The following is a 27,647-nucleotide window of genomic DNA, read 5'->3' on the forward strand; positions in this document are numbered from 1 at the left end:
TGTTACTGTATAATCCTATTTGGCAGATAACGATTTGTCTGTTTCATTATTTAGTCTTTTGAAACACCTTTGAGCTACAGTAAGGTACTGTAAGGCAATTACTTTACCAAGGTTATCCTCATTTTTATTGTGCCGTCATTTAGAGAGTTTCACTTCCTCTGTGTGTTTCCCCAGGGGAACCGCTTTGGGTTAAGTGAGGGTTCCAGGAGATAGTGCATCATCATGAGTGCCACAGCTGGTTCACTCTCTATTTTATAACTGCAGGAGTAGTTTGTTCTGATTCATCTGTTTCCTCCGTCAAAGAAACCCCGCAGATAACTGCTAAAGGGATGGATTTGGTCAATTGTGCATGTCAAATCTATGTCATCTGGAGTAAAGGATGATCATCTGACCCTCGTCATATGTGCTGCAGAGTTTCACCATGAGGTTTCATTACTATATCAACATAAATTCAAGAGATGAGTGAGACATTTGGGACGTGTAAAGGTGCACTGATCAATCTTAAGCTGCAGAATACTAACTGAAATATTAAAATCCAGTCAAATATTAATGTTCGAAAAGGTTCTTATTTGACTGGTTGGGATGCTGTTAGCTATGCTTCCGACATTTTGAATTAGTTTTGCGTGCATGATGGAGGCAAAACGATTTTGGTTTAGCCCCTTAAAAGCTTTTTAAGGGGAATACATTCGTTAGGTTGCCCTTAAAGATGCTGGTACAGCTGCTAGATCTGTTTGAATGTGTGCAGCCGAGCAGCAATACACCTCAAGATAACTACCCCTTTCTTGCAAATATTTAGACGAGCACAAAGAAACCGCTCTCAATCTGTTCAATACAAATGAAGCTACAACTGGTAGACTGTGCTTAGCATGAAGACTGGAATCCGTCCAAAGATAAAAGCAACACATCTGTAGCTCACTAATTGACACGCTGTATTTGTTTAATCAGTGGTTTGTGGTTGTGGTTTTACAGGACGTTCGTTATGTGCTGGACTATTTATTTGTACTCACTGGTTGCCTAGTAACATCACAATGACTTCAATGCTCTATTGAAGATGTCCTAATCCTTTCCTAAACTTCAGTCAGATATTCAGTTAAAAGTGCTGCACTTCATTTAACGCTCAACCCACGTTTCTGTGGGTTGAAGCTCTTTAATTCTCATATTTATATGTATACTGATAGAAATGGGATTGTTAGTAAAAATGACAGAATAAATATAGGAGGTACTGTACTTCACAAGAACAATGAGGCGGCAACCTTATTTTCCACCCATGTCACCCTCAGCTCTGTAGCCTTTCCCAGTGATGTATCTCAGTGCTGGTGTACTGTAAACGGCTTCGTTGGAAACCCCCACTTGGATTCATTCCATTTGGAAAGAGAACATTTTGCTCATGAAACAAAGTGCAGCCATTGTTCACTATTATTGTTAAAAAATAAATGTGTTTGAGTGAATACAAGAGGAACCTCTTACGATTAATGAAGTTTTTGTTTCACCATTTAAAAGAAAGGACTGTTTTCTGGTAGAAACAAGCGTCTGGCTTTATTTGTAATCCTCCACTGTGTGCTAATTGTATGGACTCGATGAATGCAGTCTGGTGCTGTTATGTCAAATAGATCTTCTTTCTTGCACTTCTCTTCTATGTATAACAGTTGCATAGACACGCAGTAAGTCGCCATGCCTTGTGTTGTTTGACCTTTGGCCTCATTGGATAAAGCTATGTATAATCTATGCATTTCCCTCTTCATGGGATCAGCCATGTGGAGGAAATGGCATTAGCCGGTGGGAAGATGGTTTGAAGGAAGGTAGTTTACATAGCTTTGAAGTGGCCAGTGCCAAGGAGTGAATTACCATATGTGGTGATATGAAAGAGCTGAGAAATGATGACATTGAACATCAAAGGCAGTGTGTGTGCGCGTGCTTTTGTGTTTATGGCAGCGTAAAGCACGTGCAATTTATCTGCCAGACATTCGTCACAATTGGTGTGTGTGTTCCCAGAATACTGTCCCTCCTTTTGATCTATTATTAGACGTCTCACCCGTCCGCCTGTATGACAGTCAGAAAGACAGTTGCTTTGTGTGTCATGCGTACCAGTTAGTCAGCGCGACACATAGTCTGTATGACATTACATCAATTAGCTGCTCATTCAACCAGCCGGACTCTATCTGTAAGTGAGTTAGTGAGTCACAAAGTGCTTTTTCTAGGCACTTCCTGTCTGTGACTGTCAGCTGGTCAGCATTTCACTTAGGTTAACCTTTCAGCTCACCAGAAAGGGAATCATCCAGTTCTGTAAATGTCCAATGTTAATAGGGCTGCAACTATAACTGCCTATTATTTTCTTAGGTTCATCGAGTGATCATTTTGTCTTTAAAATAGAGAAAACATTGAGAAGTGTCCTCAAAGCCCAAGGTAATGTTTTGATCTGTGGATCCAAAACCCAAAGACATTACTGTGAGATTATGTCAATAAGTAGGAAATAAAGTACAATAAATAAATGAAGCAGGACATCTATTTTAAGGGGCTTTAAAGTACATTGTTTTGCATGAAAAACCGATATAATAAATAGAATAGTTGGGGGTTCTTTATTTCTGTCGATCTACTTATCAATTTCAAATCTATATGGGCATTAATGTAACTCTTGCTATTAGATGCTCTAGATTCCTACTTCAATAATAGACTAAACAATTAAGCTGTGGTTGCAAATCAATAGTCTAGAATGGGTGGTGAGCGGTTGTTTCCTTTCTTTGTCTTTTTGTTCGTTTGCACACACATTTATTTTCCCACTGCCAACTCTTCACTGTAAAGATACACATTTGATCCAAACGAATTCTCCTGGCAGACCAACACTCGGACCATGACTCTGCTGGGTAAACATGCCACCATGACCTGTTTGCCCAGGAGGGAAATATACAATGAAACAAACACTATGTTTCACCAACCAGCTTCTCATGTGGTGAGATTTCACCACCGCCATCTTGGGGAAACAATGCAGAAACAAACTGCCACAAGACAGGATGTTGTAACATTATCCTCCACTATTTACAGCCCACTTCACAAACAGAAGATCACAATACACGCTTGTCCAATTGACTTGGGGTTTCATGTCCTCTGAGGCCAGGGGACAATATATACAGCAGGGACAGGGAAGAAAGACTGGAGAGACATGAAGAAGGGGGGAAACATAAAAAGATATGAATGTATCTCATGTTGCTACCACTGTGCACCACCTGCAGGGGTAAACAGTGATCAAAGGCCTTTCATCATGGGATGCTGGCAGAATGTAAAACTCTTTCCAGCCTTCAATTAGGATAAAAGACGGAGAGCAAAGAGAGAAAGATGGGCAGAGAGGGAAGAAGGAAATGTTTGAGACAAAGTCAAAGGTATGTGACGATTTGAGAGAAAGGAGAAATAGCGACAGATCTGCGCTGACAAATTATAAATCAATATTTGTATTACTCAAGAGAAAACTGATACTGTAGGTTGAGGAATAAAACTCTCAAACGCCAGAGCCTTTATCAGATCTCATAGGCGTACTTACCTTGAGGCTCTTAAAGGTACTTGTGCATTTTGTATCGGGTGATCGTCTTTCATATAAACAACCTACACGGGTTAATAACCTAAAGCAAAACATATATTTCAATTTGAGAAACCTCGGTGATGCCATGCTGCTTACAGTAATTGTCTAACCGAGCAGCTCATCAAAGTGCAGAACAATAGCATCGTTTTCCCCCTGGGGAAATTAAGTTTAGAAGGCCAATCCAGAATAAAACACTCATTATACACAACAGGGAACAACGTTAATACACTTAGCTCATCACAGGGAGTACTCACATATGATCTTTTAACATCCAAGCACCAAAAGTAAATATGGATCACATGTCAGTCATGTATTTTGAAAGACTGACAAATTTAAGGCAATTACAGAATGAATCATTTCATTAAAATCAGATATTTATTCCTATGTTCCCAGAGTAATTTTTTTCCAGAGATCTGATTGTACCAGATTAGTAAGTGCTATCTTCCAGTTTAAATTGACCGGTTGTTAAACATCCATTGTGCCCCTGTGTCATAGGTCATCGGTTGGAAGGAGTACAGCTTCAGTTGGTTATTCAATCTTTATTTTCTAAGGTAGTCTCATTGAGCTTAAGATCAATTTGACCAGGGAAACCTGAGACCTAAAAGCATTCACAAGAACGCAATAGCAACGATTTAAAAACAGTCCCTATCGGCAATAAGTCGTAGGTGCCCATGCAAACATAGGTCAGGTTTGTATGCACGCCATGATACTTGCTACTAACTTCACTTTTAGCCACAGTGATGTGTCGGTGCTCGATGTCCGCCACTTGGAGATTCATTGTTGGTTTGATTGTCATGACATATTCTACAGACATTCATAGTCCTCAGAGGATGAATTGTACTGACTTTGTGATCTTTGATTTTAATCTTGACATTCTGGTTTTTAAATCAAATATCTTTGCAAGTGTTGGATGGATTGCCCAACAAATTCACACAGACATTCATGGTGCCCAGAGCATAAAACATGGTGATCGCCTGACCTTTCTATGTATCCCCACCAGCATGTCAACGTTAAAATGTATCTATTAAAACATGTAGTTGATAACTATATGTTTTATATCCTTGTCCTTCTCTTATGTAGTATATATTCCAAACCTTATACAATAAAACACAAGATTAACTGTGTTTTTTGTAATAACCACACAGAGCTCTCTACCCTTTGTTTGACTATAAGAGCTGCTCCCTTATGTTTGATAGAACCAGAGTGGTTTTGTAGCTCAGTCTGTTAAATTCAGTGCAATGCTTGGCTCAGAGTCTGGACTGCTTATTAATTTTTAAGTGGACGATCAGAGCACCAATTGTTGATGAAATGCAAGGCTCGGTGACACAATTTCCCCTCTCTCCTCTCATCTTCAGTATGGAAGAACAGATATACATGCATATTTATGATACTATTTTCCCATTAGAAGGAGGATGGGAGAAAGCTGTATGGATATATGTATCATTTAAAAGACATAACGGGCCAACAGATACATTTTTGAAACCAGTGCTTCATTAGTGTGTGCTGCTATATAAAGCAGCAGTTGGCTTTTTGTCAAGGGTCTTGTTAATTCCAGTCATACATAGTTGTCCATTTTATTGGACTGCTGTTGTGTTTCAGTGGAGAGTTTTCCATGGATTACTGAGCTGCATATAGTTTTACTGTCAAAAACACCAGTCATTACGTTTATTTATAAAAAAACAAACATTTGAATTTAACTGTGAAGCATTCGATCATCTATTTACTCTAAATCAATGCTGTCCAATCATTTCGGATTTCGTGAACTTAAATTGCCATTAAAGTTCACTTGTATTTGTCACCAGTTTCCTGCAAAACAATCTTGTCATATGACGCTTGGATTTGAAAAACACTGGCCATAACACCTCGTACACACAGTTCTGTTGGAAGCGTCAACGAAGACGCTTCCCATTCACTTTCAAAGCGGTGACGTCACGCTTTGCCGAACTGCACTGTGGTTCAACTTCCATTGCTTCGCTTTGCCTCCGTTGCTCGCGGTGAAAGTTGGGAAAAGTTCAAGCGTCGGAAGCGAGAGCCAATCAAATGATATGCCAGTACAAGCACTAGCCAATCAAACCGCGTGCTTTGTGTGTCCGGGGCGGGAGATTAATGTGATTGGTTCTTGGTCGCGTTAACCCCAAGCGCCAGACACGCCCCACCAGCAAGCGTCAACGCAACGGAACCGTGTGTACGTAGCGCACTTTATGAGACTGTTTATGGAGTTTGGATTGAAACAAACAGTTTTGTGATAAAGTGGAGTTATTACGAACCTCCTTAGCATTTTAAATTGTCAATATACATTATTTAATCATTTGTATTACTTATATATTTTTCAGGCCGAAAATAAAGCTTTAAGATAAGTTAACCATGTTCTGGATGAAGTGACGGACAGGTCAAAGATGAGGTCAAACTGAATATAGGCACTTTAGACGGGACGGATGCTGCGATACCGAGGGGAGGCTATCTCTTCCTGGCTCAGTCAAACGTGTTGATAATGTGTACGTTAGTGTGAGTGTAAAGCCTGTGTTAATCATTAGGATGTTCTGCTCTCCCTTTTCTTATCTCTCCATACACACACATACAGTATTACAGACAGACAGAGGTGTTAGTACACCACCCCCCCACCTTCTCTGAGTAATGCTGTTCCAGTTGGCTGCTCATGTTTGTGTATGCATAATTGCATATCAATCATTTTCTGCTAAGAAGCCGGGGAATGATGAAGTCTGTTTTAAGAACTGTGAGATTTCTGCTCTCGCTCTCTCCTTTCCTGGCCTTTTCAGGAGTGTCTGAGGGTGTGAGAGGGTGTGTGTGTTGGGGGTTATTTTGCCCATAATGCAGTGTGCTGAAGCATTATGGGGGATTGGCAGTCAGGAGCCGCTCCTTATTAGTCGTCTGGCTGTAAGAAGCTTTTCCTGCGTGGAAATGGAGCTTTAAAAAACTGCAGGTGAAAGGCAGAAGAGAAAAGAGAAGTGGATCTGCCTGCTGTTATAAAGAGGAACCTTGTTGCAGAGAAACCTTGACGTGCTGAAGATTAGTCAATGACTTCCTTCTCCATCAGACACTTCTTGTCTAATTGTGAAAGGAGGTTTCTGCAAGACTTTAACCAGAATGTTCCCTGTTCGTACTTGTACCTCCGAAACAAAAAGCACAATAGTTCCTATCTTACCCATATACAACATCTTCTCAGCCACAATGGATGACTGGGTCCAAAAAACTCGACTTTAAACCAGAAAACCGCTGTCAATGCCTAAGCAAGTTCTGTTCTGCAGGGGCTTGCGCAGGATACATATTCAGAGCAGCAAGAATCTATTAAATGAGCTCTACATAAGCCAAACCTTTTCAAGTGCTTTATACATAAATGAGAAGTGTTTTAATTTCTATAGATTTGAACAATTGTATTGGCCGAGGTGCAGTCCAATCTTGCTGTATATTCCTTGGAGAAAGCAACTTTTGTAAGATATCACATGATAGTTGGCTTTAACTGATAAACCTGGACGGTAGAATCCTTTTATGTTTATGTTGGACAGTTATTTTCTGCCGCCTGTCTGAAAGTATACCAGTCTCCTATCCAGCTAAAGACCAGAAATGAAGAATGATGATAACTTAATTGCCCACATCAATACACACGTGACAGTCATCTAATCGCCCTGAAACAATTTAATGCAATGAAAGTCTTGTGATTTCTTTTTGGGTAAAACACAGGACACGCTGCCCCGACCATTCTTCCTCCCACTTTATATACTGTAGGTGTCTGTTTACATTCCTCTGATGTGAAGGAAAGAGGCACAGGGCAGGGGTAAGCTCTACGTTTAGTCAACGTAAAAGCAATGGTAAAATACACAGTTCACACGCTCATAGAGGTAGACAGAAAGGGAAACAATAATTAGCTTTATTGTTACACGAGGTATTCTTTAATGCCAGGGTCTTTCCACTCATGAGTTCATGGTTATTCATTTCATTAGTAAAGTGTATCAGAAGGAGAGTGACTGAGTTGTTAATTCGGTATGAGGTAATTTATCAAATGGATAATTTTGATCACGCGTCACTTAAAAGTCCACGAAGCACAATACAAAGGAAATTATAGCTGTCACAGAGCTAGTGTACCGGCTGGGTTTCTGTCATTTATTGCTCTGTATGAAACATGATTTAGAAAAAGGTTATTCTTTATCTTTTTTCATGTCCGATGTATCCATACTAAGTACGAACTCCTGGTACTTTAAAACAAATTATGAATAAAACAGAATAAAGATAAATGCTTAATTTTTTTTTCAATGTTTTTAATTATAATTCATATAAACAATAATCATTTTAAGATAATGATAGAAATTGAAACACTAGAATATTAAAGGTAGGGTAGGTAAGAATGGAGAAACCAGCTCGAGTGCGCTAGAATTTGAAACGACGCAGCCGAAAAAAAATCTGATTCATTGCTATCGGGATGTTAAGAGCATTCCATGGAATATAACAAAAAGTGTTTCTGAAGTGAATTAGCTACCCCACCTTTAAGACTTAGAATAATGCTTGTTTCAAGACAGTTATATATAATAGGGAGATTCAACAAGGTTATGCTGATTCGATTTTGTTTTCATTCAGTTTTAAAAACTCAAGTTTCATTTCATTTAGCTGACTCTTTAAACCAAAGCAACTTACAATGAGCTGAACAGAATGAAGCCGAACACACACACAGTGGGTGTAAGTGTGTGTGGACTGAATGATTGATTGGACGGCTAATTGTGGGCCTGAGTGAAAGGGCTGGGTTACGAGCTGTTAGTGAGAGAGTCTGAGAGCTGGAGGTCCGAGTGTTGCCTGGCTGGACAGCTGGTAATGTTGGGTAAGCTGCATAATGATCTCCTTTAATCACTTTATGTAATTGGATGAAGGTTTTTACAAAGGTTTGTCTATGGGAAGACGGGGGATTAAAGGCACATCTTACTGTGGCAAACTGATGAGAAGAAGTGTATGCCTTGAGCCTGCTTTGTTCCAATGTGCTTTATGAATATTTACAATAGTGGAATAAGTACCTCTGATCTCCTGCTGATACTAGTAGTATTGAAGTATTGTGTATTTGAAGAAAACACCAGGACTATAGGTATTCAACAAATTACCCCAAAACGTATTTGTTCGGTTCAGATCCAAACCACACCATCATCACGTAAACATTCTTCAATGAAGAAGAAGAAGAAGAAGAAGAAGCGCACATGCAGTTGAGAGGTCAGAGCGGAGGCAGCCAGTCTAGCCGGCGCCAGTAAGCAGTTGGGGGTTAGGTGCCTTGCTCAAGGGCACTTCGGCAGTGGCCCCCCCATGACCAATGACTGGTATAAAATGTAAGCAATATCTGGTGAATTTGACATGAAATAAACTGTATTAGATTGCTGACTGCACCTTTTAAGTAGCCCCTCCCCTCTCACGCACAACAGCCCCATCTGTCTGGTGCTTGGAGCCGATAATGAACCTGTCGAGAGGCCGATGAGGTGACACCGACTCCATCACTGCAGCTCTCTTTATATCTGTGCGCCTCTCATAATAGAAAGAAAAAGAATACGTAAGAATTATGATGACTCCTTTATGTCAAACTTTGCCCAGGTTCAGCTTGTCATTCCCTGCTATTCCCTGCAGAATACGAAACTACATTGAAAAAAAGCTTTTAATTTTCTAGCACCGTCACGACACCTGACTTACCTTTTTTAAGACATGAAATACTTGAGTATTTTTGGAAAAGAACCCATTTATTTTAAGTCAGCGTCTAGGTAGAAAGGACATCATCACTTTAATTTCCCTCCAGGACCAACCTCACGTTACTGTCCTCTGATCCTCTAATCTTTCTTCTAATTTTGAGCATTCCTGCCTCAGCTAAGGGACTGACAAAAGGGCATTTTATTTTTAGATTTGATTCCCATCCCTTTTTTGTCGGATGTAATCGTCTTTGTAAATTATTTCAAAGGTTTCCGATGGATGAGAGAGATCTGTGGCTCTGAACCAAATGGCTGTGCTGACTAATTTGTTGGAGCTCCCAGCCAGCTGCTCTATCAGCTCCACATCCATAGGGGAGAGATCTGGCTCTCATTCTGTCTGCTTTTTGACTTTTATAGTCTCTATGGTTATCATGGACAATCTCTGGCTTATTCTACTCTTTTTATTTAACCATTTACTGTATGTCTGTATCCTTTTATACACCTCTATCATTTCTATATCCATACAAAACACACACATAGTGATTGTAATCATGTATGTGCTGCATGGATTACCCTGGGCTTTTTTATGTGTGTGAGTGTGGTTTGTGTGTCTGTGAGTGAATGCAGGTAGGATTATGGAGCACTGATCATCTCTCAGCTCTCAGAAAAATGAGTACCCACTCAAAGCTAACACACACGCACACACACACACACACACTCTAATGCAAGTGTATACTAAAATTGTATTTCTTGTTGCCACGTTTTTACTCTTCTCTCCAATTAAGCGTTCCCATTGCTGTTTCTCAATTTGTCCCCGACTCAAACAGAAAGCATTCAGGCACAATGCAACACATAGTTTACACACACACACACACACACACACACACACACACACACACACACACACACACACACACACACACACACACACACACACACACACACACACACACACACACACACACACACACACACACACACACACACACACACACACACACACACACACACACACACACACACACACACACACACACACACAGGGGACATTACATTGACTTACATGCATTTCCTGGAGACTTATCCTAACCTTAACCATAACCAACACATGCCTAACCCTAACCACAGTGACCACCAACTGGCGGCCCGCGGGCCACATCCGGCCCGCCAGACATTCTCATCCGGCCGCAGTAACCACTGTGTGCAGTACCGGAGTCCAACAGAGAGGCAGCAGCTGCGGGACAGTAGACTGCGTACTGCAAAACCTTCCCTGCCTTGAAGAAGAAGTGATCCTTCGTTGTGAAGAGTCTAGTTGTGCGCTCCGCACCCAGCAGTAGCCCTGCTGCGACAGAGTCCAACAGAGAGGCAGGAGCTGCGGGACAGTAGCCTAGAAGCAGGGTTGGGTTGTAACGGAATACATGTAACGGCGTTACGTAATCAGAATACAAAAATCAAGTAGGCTAAGTGTAATCTGATTACAGTTACTTTCGTAAACCTGAAGTGAATACATTTTGGAATACTTATTGGAATTATTTGGTGGAAAAATTTCCTCACAAAATGTAATATTCATTACCGGCAGAGCTGTGTGCACACTGCACAGCGCTGCAGCATGTCTGTGAGCGAGAGAGAGATGCAGCGTGTCTGTGAGGCCCCGCCCCCGCACGCAGATGAGAGAGAGATCTCTTTTAAAATATATTGAAAGTTAGAAACGGAGATGGTTAGATAAAATGTGCAAGATAACGTTTATGTAGAATTACTTTATTGTCGAAATGATGACATTTCATAACGGGATCAAATCAAAGTGAATGGCCTGCTGCTGCTGAATGCCTGGGGCAAGTGACTGGAAAAAGTTTTAAAAGTTATAACATCGTTTCAGATAATAAATAATAATGATAATTCATTCTATTAAGGGGCGCCTTTCAAAGCACCCAAGGACACCTTACAATTCATAACATATTCTAAGGAAAGGTTTTAAGACAGTACAAAGAATGCAGTCCGGGTGATGTTTTTTATGTGGGGTGCAGATGAGAGGGAGCTGTCCAGAATGACACCAAGATGTTGTGTTTGAGTTCTTGATAAGTCATTAAAACAGTAAAATACGTGTCTCCTGTTCACCAAAACATACCCATCTGTTATGGAAAAAGAAAGTATTCCAAAAGTATTCTAAAAGTAATCTGAATACGTTAAACTAGACCCGATTCCAACGTTTAAGACACGTAACTGTAACTGTATTCTGATTACTTTCAGAGCCATGTATTCAGTATTTAGTAACTGATTACAGAACACTCAATACCCCCCCCCCCCTCCCCCCGGTCTACAACTTCAAAATTCTGAACTATATAAAAATCGCTGGCCCGCGATAGTGTCTATTGGATACATTTTGGCCCTTGGACAAATGTAGTTGGTGATCCCTTACCCTAACCCTAACCCTAACCAAGTCTTCACCCTAAAATGAATGATTCCCCTCATGGGGACCTCCAATTTGTCCCCATAAGGGAGGCGAGTCCCCACACGTGACTGTGTAAACAGATTTAGGTCCCCACAAGTATAGTAATGCTGGACCACACACACGACTTAGCAGTTCTCAGCTGCAAAGACCCGCTATAATTAGTGAGACAGCATCTTTATCTCGCTCTCTCTCTATTGCGTGGCGTGTGTGCATGTTTGTGTGTGTACTGTATGATTGTGTGTGTGTGTGCTCACTAATTGCTCAGGTTTGATGAGTCATTAGTAAATAATTAATTGTATTAGGCAGCTGTAGCCTGAGGTTAGGGACAGTTTACTTACCTGCTTTCTCTCCCTTTCCCTTCTCCTTTTATCTTTTATTTCACGGTCTTCTCTCTGCTTTTCTTCTGTTGTTGTGTGTGTGTGTGTGTGTGTGTGTGTGTGTGTGTGTGTGTGTGTGTGTGTGTGTGTGTGTGTGTGTGTGTGTGTGGTGTGTGTGTGTGTGTGTGTGTGTGTGTGTGTGTGTGTGTGTGTGTGTGTGTGTCTATTCTAAGCAGTAAAGGTCACTTACAGATGCACAGCGTGGGTCTGATGCCTCCCCCACATTACATGCTACACACACACACACACACACACACACACACACACACACACACACACACACACACACACACACACACACTGACTGTGTAATTATGTCGGTGTCAGGGGAAAATGTGTGAGGGTGAGGAGACAGTAGTATCACTCCCATGTTCTGGCTGTGGTTCATGACATTCTCTAATTGTAGTGTAGAATATATACATATCATTTCTGTGGCAACTCATAAACTATGATGTATTGGTTAAGCTACCCAGCAGTATACAAAGTACTTAAAATTAGCTCAAACTTACCAGCTGCAGTGATGAACACATGAATGCATAAATAATATAATATCGTATTCTGCAATGAATTATCACGAGTATGTTAACTTTTTGTAGGACTTTTGGAGCAAATAGCGAGCTAAAAACAGCCCTGATTCAGTAACGCCAAACCACCTTACTAGAAATATTAGATGCCATATAAAAAGTCATCCTGGATCACGTACAAACGGTGCATATTTCATGAGCAAGTGAGAGCAGATCCACATTATTCTCACGTAGTTCCCCCTCCTCCAGCTCTCTCTCTGATCCCGTCTCAGTGAAGTCATAAACAAAAACGGACATGTCTTTTTCCTCAATTTGCATCTGCTAACATACATTTGCATCTATTTGTGTCTTTCCATTGACTTAGTGTGCATTTGCTCTGCCTAAAGTTTGCATCACATTCAATCTGACCACACCTTTGTTCACTCCCAGTCCTCAAAGCAGACAATCCATAGTCCCGATACACTTGGCAAACAAATGCAAAATGAATCACACAATCCAGTCTGTGTCCTGTTGTGGGTTTGAATCAATCTCTCTTTGTTTGGCTCTACCTCTTTCCTAACAAAAATGCAGTACCAATTGGTGTGTGTGTGTGTGTGTGTGAGTTATTGACAGTTCATTTAGAGAGTGCAGTGTGTGTATTCAGGCACTAATGTCTCCCATGGGGGCTTGCATTGACGAACTGGAGCATTGCCTTTCCATTACACTCCTGTCTTCTTCTTGTTGATACTTTAGTGAGGCAAGTACAACATGCGGCTAATTATAAATCGGTATCCAGTTTGAAGGATGTCTTTTAAATCCGCCTCATGTGTATAACATGAAATACATCACCCCCCGGTGAATGTCCAAAGCCTTTATGTAGAAATCAGCGGTCGTTAATGTGAATAAATGAGACTACTAAGCACCATCAGGCGAACATTAGCTGCCTTTAGCCTAGCCAAGGAGTCATGTGACCGTGATGTCGTTTATTTATAGCCTATTAACCTACAACCATAATGTCCGCTTTATATTTCTGGAGATTAACTTTAACTATCATAAAAGTGCTTTTAATATTTGGAGATTATCCTGCTGAACAAAACGCGAACCTATACACGTCTTATTCTCTGCAATATTAATAATTTAATCCCACTTTAAATTCGGCCTACAAAAATACGTCATCGCTGCACTACTCTGTACTCTCTCACTACCTCACTGGCTGTTCCCGGCTTTTATCTCGTTTTTCCAAAGCATCCTTTTTTGTATCTGTGTGTGTGTGCATGTAAGGGCGTGTTACGTTCTGTTTTTGAGTTGACACTGATTCCACTATGACTCTTCGTAGTCGGCTCACAAACAATAAGCTGTTCTCTACCTCTCTCTATTCCACTTATAGAAACAGTGGGTTTTCTGAGTGGGAGTTTTGGAAGAGATACTCTGCTGACTCTGCTTGACACACAGAGTGAGAAATAGAGAGCCTGGTAGTAAAGTACAGTACAACGTCAAATCTGTATTAATGGTCCTGTGAGTTTTGCCTGTTTATTATTATAGATATTTCAAGAAGAACAAATCCACACTGAGCTGAAAAACATTTTAGACTGCAATAAACGACATACCGGCTTTGGGTAGCATAACTGTCTTTTCACCTAATAGTGTCTCTTAAAAATGATGTCAGTTTTAAACTAACATGTATGACGTAAATAACAACAGTTTGTGGTAGCCAACTTTCATTCATATTTTCATCAGATTTGTTTATAATAATGTTATATATCCTCTGTATTTGACACTCCCTCCCTCTTTTGTTATCATTGATGGCCCTTTTTTTGACTTGGCAAGAAGCATATTGAAAGCGTACACTAACATTGTATCCCCATAATCAAGGGGAACACACTAGCTATGTACGAATGACAATACAAGCCTTGAATCTTGAATGATCTTGTGGATTCCTTGATTTCTCGGTCTTTTAGAATGCTGCTTTATTTTGAAAATGTGTATCTGAATTTGAAAGAAACGTGTGAGCGACTGAGTGAAATAGTAGGTGGATGGAGGGATGGAGATGTGAGCAGAGAGGTGGTTGAGGAGGGGAAGGAGAGAAAGCAGGACAGAGTGAAATTGTGAAGGAGAGATGAGGAGGATGAGGAGAGAAGCCAAGGCCTTTGGGCAAAGCCAAGACCGCCTACAGATGCTCTCTCCCTCCTTCCCTCCATCCCTCCTTTCTTCTCTTCTCGCAGTTATCCCTTTTCCTCTCTCTTAGCATGTCCTCTCTCTCTCTCTTTCACACTCCTCCCTTCCTCTCTAATCTGACTTTCCCTCCTCTCACTCTTTCTCTCTCTCCTCTTCATCCACCCCCAGAGGAAAAATAAAATAGGCCAATGGAGGAGTGAAGTGAAGGGCAGGCACACACACCCACATGCAGACCTTCACCCCATCCAGTGAAGGACACCATCAAATATGCTCCGTCCTAAAGTCCAACATCCACACGGAAATAATCAGAGATAGATTTGTTTATCCTTTATTGATAATTAAATAATTTCTCAGTGGATTGGTCCATGGTTTTTGTCTTGCCATGCCAGGGAAGCTGAGAGAAAGGCAGAGATGTGGTCTGAGTGCTAATTCTCAAATACTAATTCTGGGCAGGTTTTTGAGTCTGGAGTGCAGTTCACACTCTAGAAAACAATTAACAATTAAGCAATTAAGCAAAATTGTATTTAAATCCCAAAATGGAATGGGGCAATATCCAAATCACATCATATTTAGTAGGGATGTAACGATATATCGAATATCGCGGTAAATAAATGTATCAATACCGTCGTGAGACTGACAAAATCTACCGGGATTTAAAAAAAAAAAAAAAAAATGTAAAACTTTATTTAACCAGATGGTCCCATTGAGATCATCGATCTTTTTTTCAAGGGAGACCTGTCCAACATGGCAGCAAGTAGGTTACAACATGAACATAAAACAACAGATAACACAAAAGGACATCGTATTTACAGGGCTACATGTACACACCTAGAGACATTGACAAGTACCAACAGTATATTTATCTCTCGCCCTGTCAATAAGCCTCACCTTCTTGGCAACAACTGTATTGTTTTTGAAGTGGTGGAGAGACAATGCACAGTTTTACCCACTGCTGTCACCCATGGCTAAAGCATATCTCTCTGTCCCAGCAACATCAGTACCAAGCAAGAGAGTTTTTTCCACAGCAGGGGATTTTGCAAACGCTCAAACATCCCAGCTTCTACCTGGAAATGTGGACATGCTCATATTTCTAAAAGATAACCTTGATGATGCCGAGTGAGTGAGTTAGAGTTGAGTTACTTGAAAAACTAAAGTGAAACTTGATTTATTCTATTGCAGGGTCTGATTATTATATTGTTGACACTTTAAAATACTACTATCCTACTAAAATGCTGTACAAATTAGATTTATTATTTAATAAAGAAAATAAATCAAGTAAAAAAAAAAAGAAAATAAATCAAATTTATTTTTCAATATCGCGATAAATATCGTACCGTGGACTTTTTATCGCGATATTATCGTACCGTGAGTTGTTGTGCAACCAATATGCAGAACTCGTTAACAAATCGTTGCTTATTTGAACACTAGTAGCAACATGATTGTTATTTGGAGTCCAATATTCCCTGTCTTTATTGTGTATGTGACTGTTAATCTGCTAAAGGCTCCACTTTGCTCACTGGCTAGTCCTGAAATGACCGACAGACTGACATTGCCATCCCTAGAGGCTGCTGACAGTGTGGCTAAAATAAGTCCTGATGCATCCTAAAAAACAACAGTGGTGAAAACAGAACAGGAACACACAAAAACAACTATTCATCTGTAGCTTGATTATGAAGGTTTACTGGCAATAATGTGCTGTTGGTGCACACTAACTGGGAAAATAAATATACTACTTTATGAAAATTAGTATTTTAGTTAATGGGGCGAAGCAATATTAAAGCTAGTTCAGGCAACTCGAGCACTTATGCTGCATTCATACATAACGCCCCCTTGCCACTCTACAACCAACCAAACAGAGCCTCCTTAATACGCCGCTCTATTGAACCTGCCAGATCTCTCTCCATGCATTGCTTGCTGCTGCTATCGCTGCAGCTACCTCCACGTCGCTGCTGCTCGCTGCCCCACCACCACCCCAGCTTCCACCTGTAGGATCGAGGGGTTAGTTAATTAATCATCACTCATCGTGCTATGTATATCTGTGGGGTGATGAGGCCCGAGCCTAGACGCCAAACTCAACTATATGCTGCTTCTAATAAACATATTAAAGAAACACGTGAGTGGTCGGACTGAAGTGTCTCTAATTTGAGAGGATAAGGGCACAGAAAATGTAGAAGGTTATACTGCCATGCGTGTTATTGGGAGAGAGAAGGCTTATAAATAGAGGGAGGAAGGTCAGAGGGAAAGAGTCAGGCTTCCTGTATCCAGCCTCGCAACCGGAAACACACACACACAACAAAATACAATGTAGGGGATTTATAGGTTCGAGAGCTTAAAATGCATTATTGTATAATATTCAGTTCGACTTCCTGCTTCTTTGTCTTAAACTCTTCTGTCTAAGGATGCAACTAGTGACTGATTTCAGCATATATGAATCCATTTAACTCTATAAAAGGTTTGGGAATTGTTAAACATGTTAGTCATTGCTTGTTTTGTAACTTAATGATCAATTGTTTTTTTATTACCTGTCGATTAATCAATAGATGTTTATCATTTCGGTTTTTCTACTGTTTAATTCTCTGTACTGGAATCTGCTATTTCAACATATACACCTCTTTGTGTGTGTGTGTGTGTGTGTGTGTGTGTGTGTGTGTGTGTGTGTGTGTGTGTGTGTGTGTGTGTGTGTGTGTGTGTGTGTGTGTGTGTGTGTGTGTGTGTGTGTGTGTGTGTGTGTGTGTGTGTGTGTGTGTGTGTGTGTGTGTGTGTGTGTGTGTGTGTGTGTGTGTGTGTACCCGACTGCAGCTGCTCTCACACACCCACTCCCTTTCAGAGTCACAGAGAAGCTTATAATTTAACATATTATACGTATTAAAAGTAGACAGAAGAACACAGTGTATAGAACATGTAGTTCATTACAGTAACCAACAACTAGCTATAGTTAATGAAAGCATTAATAAACACATACATGGACCAAACTATTGAAGTATTTAACCTACACAATACGAGATTGCTTCACATTTGCAAATAAACATTAATTTGTCTGTGGCTTAGTGTTGTTTATTAACATGTGATCACTTATCAACCCATCTATTTACTAAATTACAAACAATGTGACACATCAAACAACATCTAGGATGTCTCATGACAGAAAGACTACCCTGTCGGAAATGATTTGATCTAGTTTGACCGTCCACCGTGTGCTCCATCATGATCCTGATTCCAAAAATGTCTCCTGTCCCTCGGCACAACCACTTCTGTAAACCATGCGGCTGTTGGGTATTGCAACTATTCAACTATTACTCCTGAGGGGACATTATTCTAATTTATTACAGTTCATATTTGCAGCATATTCTGTTTTAGTTTTCCCAGTTTACGGCCAGTTCTGTTCAGTGTACACAATCCAACTAGTCAACAGATTGAAGGCTGTGGTGTAGAAGCATGCCATAAAGAGAAAGCCCACAGTTAATAAACATTATAACAGGCTGTTAGACATGCAGACATATCCTATTAGGACATAATGGGGGGGCTTTATGTTTATCTGAGTATACAAAGCTGCCTTTCGATAGCAATAGTTGTGGCATATTCATTTCCATCAGCCAAAACAGCTTAGTAGTACTATAGTCTAATATTTTACAAGAAAACATTCTGTGCATGAGTACAGAATGTGCATGTTTTTTGCTTTCATGGCCAACAGGTGCATCGAGTGTTATATTTCATAGACTATCAGTGAGATTTTGCAGGGAGAACAGCTGCGTGAAATGCTCTAAGCTGGTGGCTGATTGTCATCTACAGACTAAAAGCACAACTTTTGCTTTTTAGTATTTCACTTCTAATCACACACACTTTAAAGAGGTTTGTTAAGGTACTGCACAGACAGACAGGGAGGAAGACAGACAGACGCGGAGAGGAGTGCTGTACGCTCAGATAAAAACTGGGAAGGAAGTCTGAGTAGTGTTGCCATGACAACCACACCCTTTACACCCGTCCCCCCTACACGCATGTACACACATTGACTAGTCAACAGCAGAGATATGAGAAATGTTTGTGTGATTATTGTAGCAGTTTTGCTCTAATTGAGGTTAAATTACCACAGAAGAAGAAGTAAAAAAAGACCCGTCGCTACTGTATAGTTGATGTTTGTGTGTATGTGTATTTTTGTGTTGATTTCTTCCTGCTATTGTGTGCCTTCACATTCCTGTCTGTGTTTGTGTGTGTCTGTGTGTGTGTGTGTGTGTGTTTGTGTGTGCTACGGGGTCAGACCCAAGCTAAATGTAGTGTTGTATAAAACAGCTGTGGGTTAAAGCATTGATTACTTCTGCTTGAATAGTTTTTCGACTTTGTTTTTGCCTGTGTTCCTGTTAATCTAACACAGAGAGTAGCCTATTGGTTTTCTAGTGCGCTAAATTGTTGCTGAACATTTAAAATTAAATCAGTTAACTGGAAAAAAAATAATTTGGGTTTAAACATCCGTTTACAAAGTCAATTATTACCATTGAACGCCTGAACATACATTTATAATACTATAAGACAGGATATTACAGCTTTATCACAGCAGAAATGACTTCATCTTCCACCTCCACAAAAGAAAAATGACACAATCTACATTACAAAACATTCTACCAGGAACTTGTGCTTACATGAGTTTCATTGGCTAACGCTGTGTTGCCGCATGCATTTGCAAAACTTGCTTTTGTTGGTCTGCACACAGCCTTACAACCTGTTTACACAAGCCAGGTTTCCATCCAAATATGTCACAGATTTTCACCAGCATTGTTTTACATCTATACACTTTGCTTTTTAGGAATAAGTGTGTGAATGTTGCTGTTTGTCACTTTACAAATGACAACCATGGTCATGAGATGCTGAAGCCCCTCCCTCTCCTGTCTCTTTAAGTCTGTGGCCCTTTCTCATTTCTCTAACTCCCCTCCTCGACTCCTATCCTCGAGACTTAGTCCCGCCCACAGGAGATGCGAGCAGAGGAGCCGAGGAGGGGAGCCGCGGAGAGAGGAGGGGAAGCAGCAGGCGGTTAGAGAAATGAGAACTCCTCTCCTCTGAGCGGTCGTTTTAAAGAGACGTCCATTAATGATGACAGGAGGCACAGCAGCCCTCTGTCTGATGGACAGATGTGTTCATGATGACTTATATATTTACTTTGATTCATTGACAGTGCGGTATAATGAGACAATAACAGGCTACAGATGCGGACACACACACACACACACACACACACACACACACATATATTTATATAAATATATACAATTTCAGAATCAAACGGAGCACTCTCATAATAACGTAACACTATCAGAGACTGGATATATCCCCCCCCCCTCTCTGGTCGCTACAATGAGGAAAATAAATTACGGGCCAAAAGTTTTATTTACAAGTATTAAAAGTAAGCAGAGGACACCAAACCAACTGAGACCTGTCTGTCCGCTGCATCTACACACTACAACACACACACACACACACACACACACACACCTACACCACACACACGCACAGCTCCTAAATAAAGCATAATGTATTTTATTATGTGAAGCACTAAATGGTCTTAGAAAAATATTGATTCTTTGTTTGTAGATATCTACTAAACTAAAGCAATTAAAGAGAGTAGGCCTGTTATACTGAGTGATATATATTTTACACACTGCTCTGCTTTCTGCACGGACCTCACAGCTGTTCTCTCTGGAAACATTGTGTCGTGATGAAAGCAGTTAATACAATAATATCCAGGGGATGCATGCAGAGCTGTCATTGGCTGAGATCAGTTCGGCCGTGCGTCACGACTCTTTGAAACATCTCTGTTCCCGGAAATGCATCCACGAAGGAGCCGTGGAGGACCGTGGAGGACCCATCAGTGTATCCTCGGTTATAGCTCCTCCAGAGAGCCTCCTCGACGCTCGGTCTTCGAAGTGCATTTAGAGAAATGAGATGTCCTTCAACATGGCGCGGTGAAATTCATTTCCGGGTCACTACCGGAGGACCGAGGAGTCGAGGAGGGGGAATTAGTGAAATGAGAAAGGGCCTGTGAGAGTTTTTGTTATTTATTTTGCATGTGGTGCTCCACCTCTATCCATCACACCCCATTACCTGAGGCACAGAGACCTGCAGAGCTTATACTCAGTCTCATGTCTCTCTGCACACGCACACTCTGGACATGCTGTGTCACCAGTGGCAACTTAGAAGCCTTTTTCACTGACCCACATAAAGAGAGAATGAGAGAAGATGGAGAAATTGTCTTGAGATAAAAAAAGAGGAAGATTGAAAGGATAAAGAAGTGGAGCAAGACGAAGAAGAAGAATAGAGCGATCTTTGTGAGATTGCGCTGAAGGACAGACGGCTCCCTGTCAGTAACCCAAGTGTCCTTAACCGTCATCTGTAATGTTTGAGCTCCATGCTAATGATGCTCGAACATCTGTGTACACATTAAGACTAAGGCTGCCATTTGTAACTTCAAACTGCAGCTCACACATCAGCTTGTGTCGGGGTTTATGGAAGTTGTTTCAACTCGCTGGTGAAAAATCAACTCTCTTCTGATGTTACTGGCATTGTCACCATGGAGACAGTGGTGCAGAAAGACTTCAGATCCTTCACTTAAGTATCAAAAGTAAAATCACGTATTCTGAGGAAACATGCCTCCCTAATGGATATTAATATATATTTGGCATGTTTATATTGTTAATATTATTGCCTCAATTACAGTTTTATCACACTTTCCCTTAAATGTGTATCCATTTTATCAACAGCTCTATATTATTCTATTTTTATACCCAAGAAGACATTTAAATCCTTTCAAATGTCGTTTTATCTCAGCACTGTCAAAAATAAAATTCTCCATCAGCTTAAAAAGGCAAAACATGTGGTCTTCTCGGCCTTTAAATCCCCGCGTGTGTGTGTGTGTGTGTGTGTGTGTGTGTGTGTGTGTGTGTGTGTGTGTGTGTGTGTGTGTGTGTGTGTGTGTGTGTGTGTGTGTGTGTGTGTGTGTGTGTGTGTGTGTGTGTGTGTGTGTGTGTGTGTGTGTGTGTGTGTGTGTGTGTGTGTGTAAGCTCATACTTGTGTGCTTGTGTTTCTCAGGTTGTCTTTTACGTAATGTCCCAAAAATAGAGCAGCTTCACCTGTAGAGATGAAGGGGGAAAGGAGACATACGGTACGTCCACACGGCAGCGTGCGTTGAAGCTTGCCGGTGGGCGACCAACAACCAATCACATTAATCTCCCACCCTGGACACACAAGCACGCGGTTTGATTGGCTAGAGCTTGTACTGGCATATGATTTTATTGGCTGGCGCTTCCGTCGACGCTTGAAAAGTTGAACTTTTCTCAACTTTCGAAGCGAGCAACGGAGGCAAAGCGACGGAACCGCAATGCAGTTCGGCACCCCATTCAAAGTGAATGGGAAGCGTCTCCGTTGAAGCAACGCACGCTGCCGTGTGGACAGGCCGATAGAGAAGTGGACAGAAAGGGACACCCATCTGTGAACAGATGGAGGTGCATTTGTAAAATTGAAGTTCGTAATAGTAAGATGTGGAAAACAGAAATAAGCTCATAGAAAGCAGGTGATTAAGTTAAGTTAAGGAAAATACAACATGTGAAAGCTTAGAAGCGGCAAATGTGTTATAATTGGTAACCTTTTAAAATGACTAATTCTTGACTTTAAAACAGATAAAGTGCAATATATATTGAGGCAATCCAAAAATACAATATAAAATAAGAATAATGGGCTTGACTGGAGTGCAATTGGTTATTTTGGTTAAAATGTCCTTATCATAATCTTAAAGTTATCAATTGTAACCCTGATATAATGCTAAAATATCACCCTTTATTTATATGATTGCTTTATGATGTTTTCTTGACCTTTTATCAGATAGACAGGAGAGAGTGTATGACAGCGGTGAGATGTAGTGGATCCAGCATCATAGTTTGATGGACATCACTTCTCCTCTTTATTGTTTAAAAAGTAACATCCATTCATATCCGATTACCTAAACCTCGTCTCTGCTTTAGCCTGATCACCCTGAGCATTCTCGCGAGTTAAATCGACACCCTGTACTATGTAAATTCAACCTTTACCCGAATCACTCACACACTCACACACACAGCTCATGTGTCGGTGTCAGGTCTCCATTGCCTGTCACGCTGATTGGCATAAATACCTGCCCCTGCTGTGGGAGAATAACTGTTGGTCCGGGAGACTAAGGTTGTTAGCGAGCGAATAAGTGAGAGAAGTTTGAATACAATAATGATAAATGTCGGAGCAGGGGAGCAGCGAGGGAGGAGAGGGAGGGTGAAGAAAGTGCGCTGGTTTCACCGCCTACTTGGTTACAGGTGAGCGATAAGAGCGGCTGCTGCTGTGTTAACCTGTGAAATTCTGCCTGTAACCGTATCTCTGGTAACATTGCGTGTTCCTGCTTTATTCGCCAGGAGGGAATGATCAAGATGCTTCTTCATGTGACCCTTTCTAAATATCAGGCTGAATATTAATCGCTGGCTGCAGGCTGCTTTAGTTTTACACTTTATTGGTGTCGGGATGTTGTGCAGGTGTTCAAATGCGCTTGGAGCTGAATACATGTTTTAAATGAGTGCAAATGAATACAGGTATGTTCTGAACAATTGGCAGTCCTTTTTTGGTACTCACACCAAAACTGAAGGTCACCTTTTAATTTCAAGCTTTAAACAAACCAACTCTTAATTTGTATTAGTGTCGTGTCAGAACGTGTGTGGTCACTTTTATTTGATCAATAATTAAGATGAAGGCTTACAACAAACTTCATAAACATCCAACTTATTGTTATATGTTCAGATATAATTGATAGATTTTTGTGTTTGCTAACTGACATTACTCCTTGATAGACAAAACAAATACTGTTTTTTGTTTATTTTTCAGATGTTCAGTTGTTATTGCTTACAGTAGCACGACCACTGAAAGGTTGTCTTAAAGCACATAAGCTTACACGTATACTTATGTGTTTAAAACTCCATCACTTAAAATGTCTTAGTCACGTAAAGTTATAACCAGCGAAAAACACGCATTTCCCACTCAGTGCATTCAACCAAACAATGCTTAAGAAAGCACACAAGTTCAACTTCTGTTCTGCTGATTTTACATTTTAAATGTCCCTCGATCAAACACTTTCCTGCCCATAGAAACCGGTTTAACACTAAACCCACACTGGTGCAGTTGTCTCTTTTGTCAACCAACTTCTTCCCACATATAATCACAACATCCTCTGCTCCACCAGTCAGAAGATGTTAAATCTGATTCCTCCCACTTGCAGCTGCCTTTCTCATTTGTGCGGCTCTTTGCTTTTTGTTCTTTCTTTATCATTAATCATGGGCGGTGTTGCCTAGCTGTGGCGCGGCACGCTGAGCAAATAGAAACGGGTTAAATGAGCAGAGAGAAGATCGCACCAGTGTGGGCTTGTTACTCACCGCGAGACGCTTTGTTTCTTTCCATCTTAATCACCTTAATACATAAACAGTTCCTACTGTAGTAACTTTTAACCCCCCCCCTCCGTGGTTACACAGGACCTGTATTCAGGAAACAGTGGAGGAATTACACAGATTACATCATGCAGAGTGTGTAGGCTGGGAAATGAAGACGTTATATATTCTGCATGTGTGTGTGAGGTGTGTCGCATACACACCGTCATCACACATAGGGTGATGTGGCTTGTGTCCAAGTAACTGCATTTACACTTTACTGGAAAAGTTTCTGAAACACACATTTACACACACAGAGAGCAGATTCTCCACCAATATAATTACTGAGCTGCCGACGCTCCCGCTGTGCCGTCGCCATGGCAACGCTGAAAACCCACCACTGCTGGGAGAGGAGGAGGAAGAGGAGACAAGGGGGAAGATGAGAGAGGAAGAGCAGAGGAGAGGAGAAGCAAAGCTAAAAGAGGGAGATTGGAGGTGTAGGATGGTGATGGAGAAGACAAAAAGGAGACGAAAGCAGAGGAGGAGGAGGAAGAGAGTAGGAGGAAGAGGAGAAGAGGAGACAAGGTACATGATGAGAAAGTAAGAGGAGTAAATAAATAGAGAGAAAATAGGAAATAAAGAAGACGAAAGCAGAGGAGGAGGAAGAGAGTAGGAGGAAGAGGAAGAGGAAGAGGAGAAGAGGAGACAAGGTACATGATGAGAAAGTAAGAGGAGTAAATAAATAGAGAGAAAATAGGAAACAAAGAAGACGATAGCGGAGGAGGTGGAGGAGGAGGAGGAAGAAGAAGAAGAACAGGAGGGAAGACGAGGGGGGGTTGAGAAAGAAAGGGCAGAGGAGAGGAGGAGGAGGATAATGGAAGAGGAGGAAGATTAGTTCCAGAGACAGTAAAGGGAAAAGGGACAGATAAAGAGAGAAAGAAAGAAAGCAAGGAGGGAGTAGGTGGTGTTTGAACTCCACTATTCAGAGATCTATTGAAGCTTTTCACCGCAGGCTTTGACTCGGTAGGAGTATGCACAGCATCCAAACCAGAAAGGGCAAGTGCACATCAAGAAAAACACTAACAAGTGGACTTTGGAGCTCTGTAGTGAGAGGTCATTCATTCTGTTGCTTAAACACACTTACCGGACTTTTGAAAGTGACATACTGTGGCATACTCCACGATTCATTTCAGGATGCGTAAACATATTTTAAAATGCAATTGTTGGACCCTCATGATTGATAGGGGAGTGGTTTCTAGATTGAAATCTCTATTTGAATTTCACTAGTGCTGTTTTGCACTTAAAAATATAGTACTTTTACCCCAATAAATGTAATTGGCAGTTATATCGGAAACATTGTAGTTTAAAAGTAACCTCTTGTGCTCATTTAGAGGGTAGAAAACCTTAATACAGTGCAGATAACAGCTTATTTTAACACCTCGAGTTAAGGTGCTGACCTTTTGCATCTCTGATGAATCAGGCTTTTTTAAATTTGGTAACTGGCCTAATTTTCCATAGACGTCACAGACTCTACATCCCTTTTCTCAGTCTCTGTTTTCTCTGCTTCCGGTAATTCACATTTTGTTTCATTTTCTATGCATCTAAGACGCACATTCTTTGAGAGTGCTTTGTCTTTAACACGACAAAGAATTATCCAAAAAGAATAATGTGGTGGGATTTGCTTTGTTTTGCCATATCTAAATGCTTTCAAACCACAATAAGAAGTTTAGATTGATGTATTGCCTTTTTTAGTGGACAAATCGTGTGTGTGTGTGTGTGTGTGAAAACGGAGCTTTAATGCCTGTGATCCTGTCTGCTTTTAGAAGATTAGGACTCACTCAAATGTTGCTCCATGACCTCTAAAAAAGAGTGTCCGTGTCATTCACCTTTTAGCGGTGATTACGTCAAATACCGCTGGGTCTTTTTTTAGGAGCTCCTACTTACACACTCACACAGGTACACACTTGTTTCACTATGAATACACAGTGTATTTATTCATATCTGACGAGGAATAATCAGTTAAAAATAATCCTCAGCGCTCAGACAGGCTGTAAACAAACCCTCGGTTGTATTTTTGTTAAGTAGGTTGCGCTTCAACAATAGGATTCACAGTGCAGTGGTTAACCCTAACCCTAATGAACATAATAGAAACATGTGGAAGGTAACACATATCAGCTTTAAGGTCAAGAAGAACAAACTAGTACACCACAATAGAAAACAATTTTAGCACCGAGCTTTCTTGAGTGTTTCGACCCCCTTTTGTACAAGTGAGTATGATTAAGGGTAATATTAACTTTACGACTTTTTACAGAAGAGAAGTCTTTCTTTTTGGACAAAAATGTGACGAGACAGCTTTGGAAAAGTGGTATACGACTGTTTGTTTTGATCCACACTAAAACATCATTTTCAGTAATCCACTGTGCTCACAACAGGAAGGACACATGGAACATGCTGAATCAGTTTGATTTCATTCCTGTTTAAATGTAGATTTTAAAGGTATATTCCATCAAAGATCACATGTACACTCTTGTCCAAAGTATATTTACCCCGCAAGTACTGTACTTCGGTATATATATTTATTCAGCCCAGGAGTTTATCACTTTAACTTTCAGCATGTTTGCCCTATAATCTTCAGACTTACTGTAAACTTCACACATTCACCTTCTGCTTTTGGTTTTACTTCCAAAAAAGTGGTTTCAATAAAAACGGTGGGTTTATTAACAAGCCATCCTCTGACCTCTCGTCTCACTTCCCTTAATGGACTTGTTGATCGCAGTTTGTCCATTCCTCTTGTCTCAGCGGTTATTATAAATGATCAAACCTAAAGGAAATACAAAAAAATAATACAAAATAAAATGCTGATTGTAAAATTAATAATTGCTGGCATCCTTCATTACTCCCACCAACAATAAGCATTCATCACAATGACTTGTCATCATAAGATAAGATGTTTGTTTATGTGTGTGTACAGTATGTAGGGAGACGTGTGGCGCAGTGGAGTGGTGCGTTGGTGTTCGGATCAGGGGAGCACAGGTTCAAACCCCACTGCAGTCAGCATGTCATTGTGTCCCTGAGACACTTCACCCCAAATTGCTCCTGTGGGGATTGTCCACAGTATTGAGTATGTAAGTCGCTTTGGATAAAAGCGTCTAACAAGTAACGTGTGTGTGTGTGTGTGTGTGTGTGTGTGTGTGTGTGTGTGTGTGTGTGTGTGTGTGTGTGTGTGTGTGTGTGTGTGTGTGTGTGTTCCCCTGTTATAGGTAGCATATGTCCAGTCACCATACGTCCTTTCAGTTTTTGCTGTCACCCACGCAATACTATTTATATCCCAAGAGTCGTGAGGGCAAGTATATGTAGCTGTGTGTGTGTGTGTGTCAGGGCGTGTCATCAGGTTACAGTGTGTGTAAGTGGACTCCTCTTTGTCCTGTTGATACATTTAGACAGACGGCCACTGAAACTTTCAACAGGAGGGTCAGATACTCCT

The 27,647-nt window shown here is 40.8% G+C and overlaps 1 protein-coding gene across 11 annotated transcripts in view; it reads left to right on the forward strand.

Moving 5' to 3' along the window:
* The window catches only part of dgki (diacylglycerol kinase, iota), a 72,962-nt gene that overhangs the window by 1,612 nt on the left and 43,703 nt on the right, over positions 1-27,647 (forward strand). The window lies entirely within an intron of this gene.

The sequence above is a fragment of the Gymnodraco acuticeps genome, unplaced genomic scaffold, assembly GCF_902827175.1.
Source record: "Gymnodraco acuticeps unplaced genomic scaffold, fGymAcu1.1, whole genome shotgun sequence".
NCBI lineage: Eukaryota > Metazoa > Chordata > Actinopteri > Perciformes > Bathydraconidae > Gymnodraco > Gymnodraco acuticeps.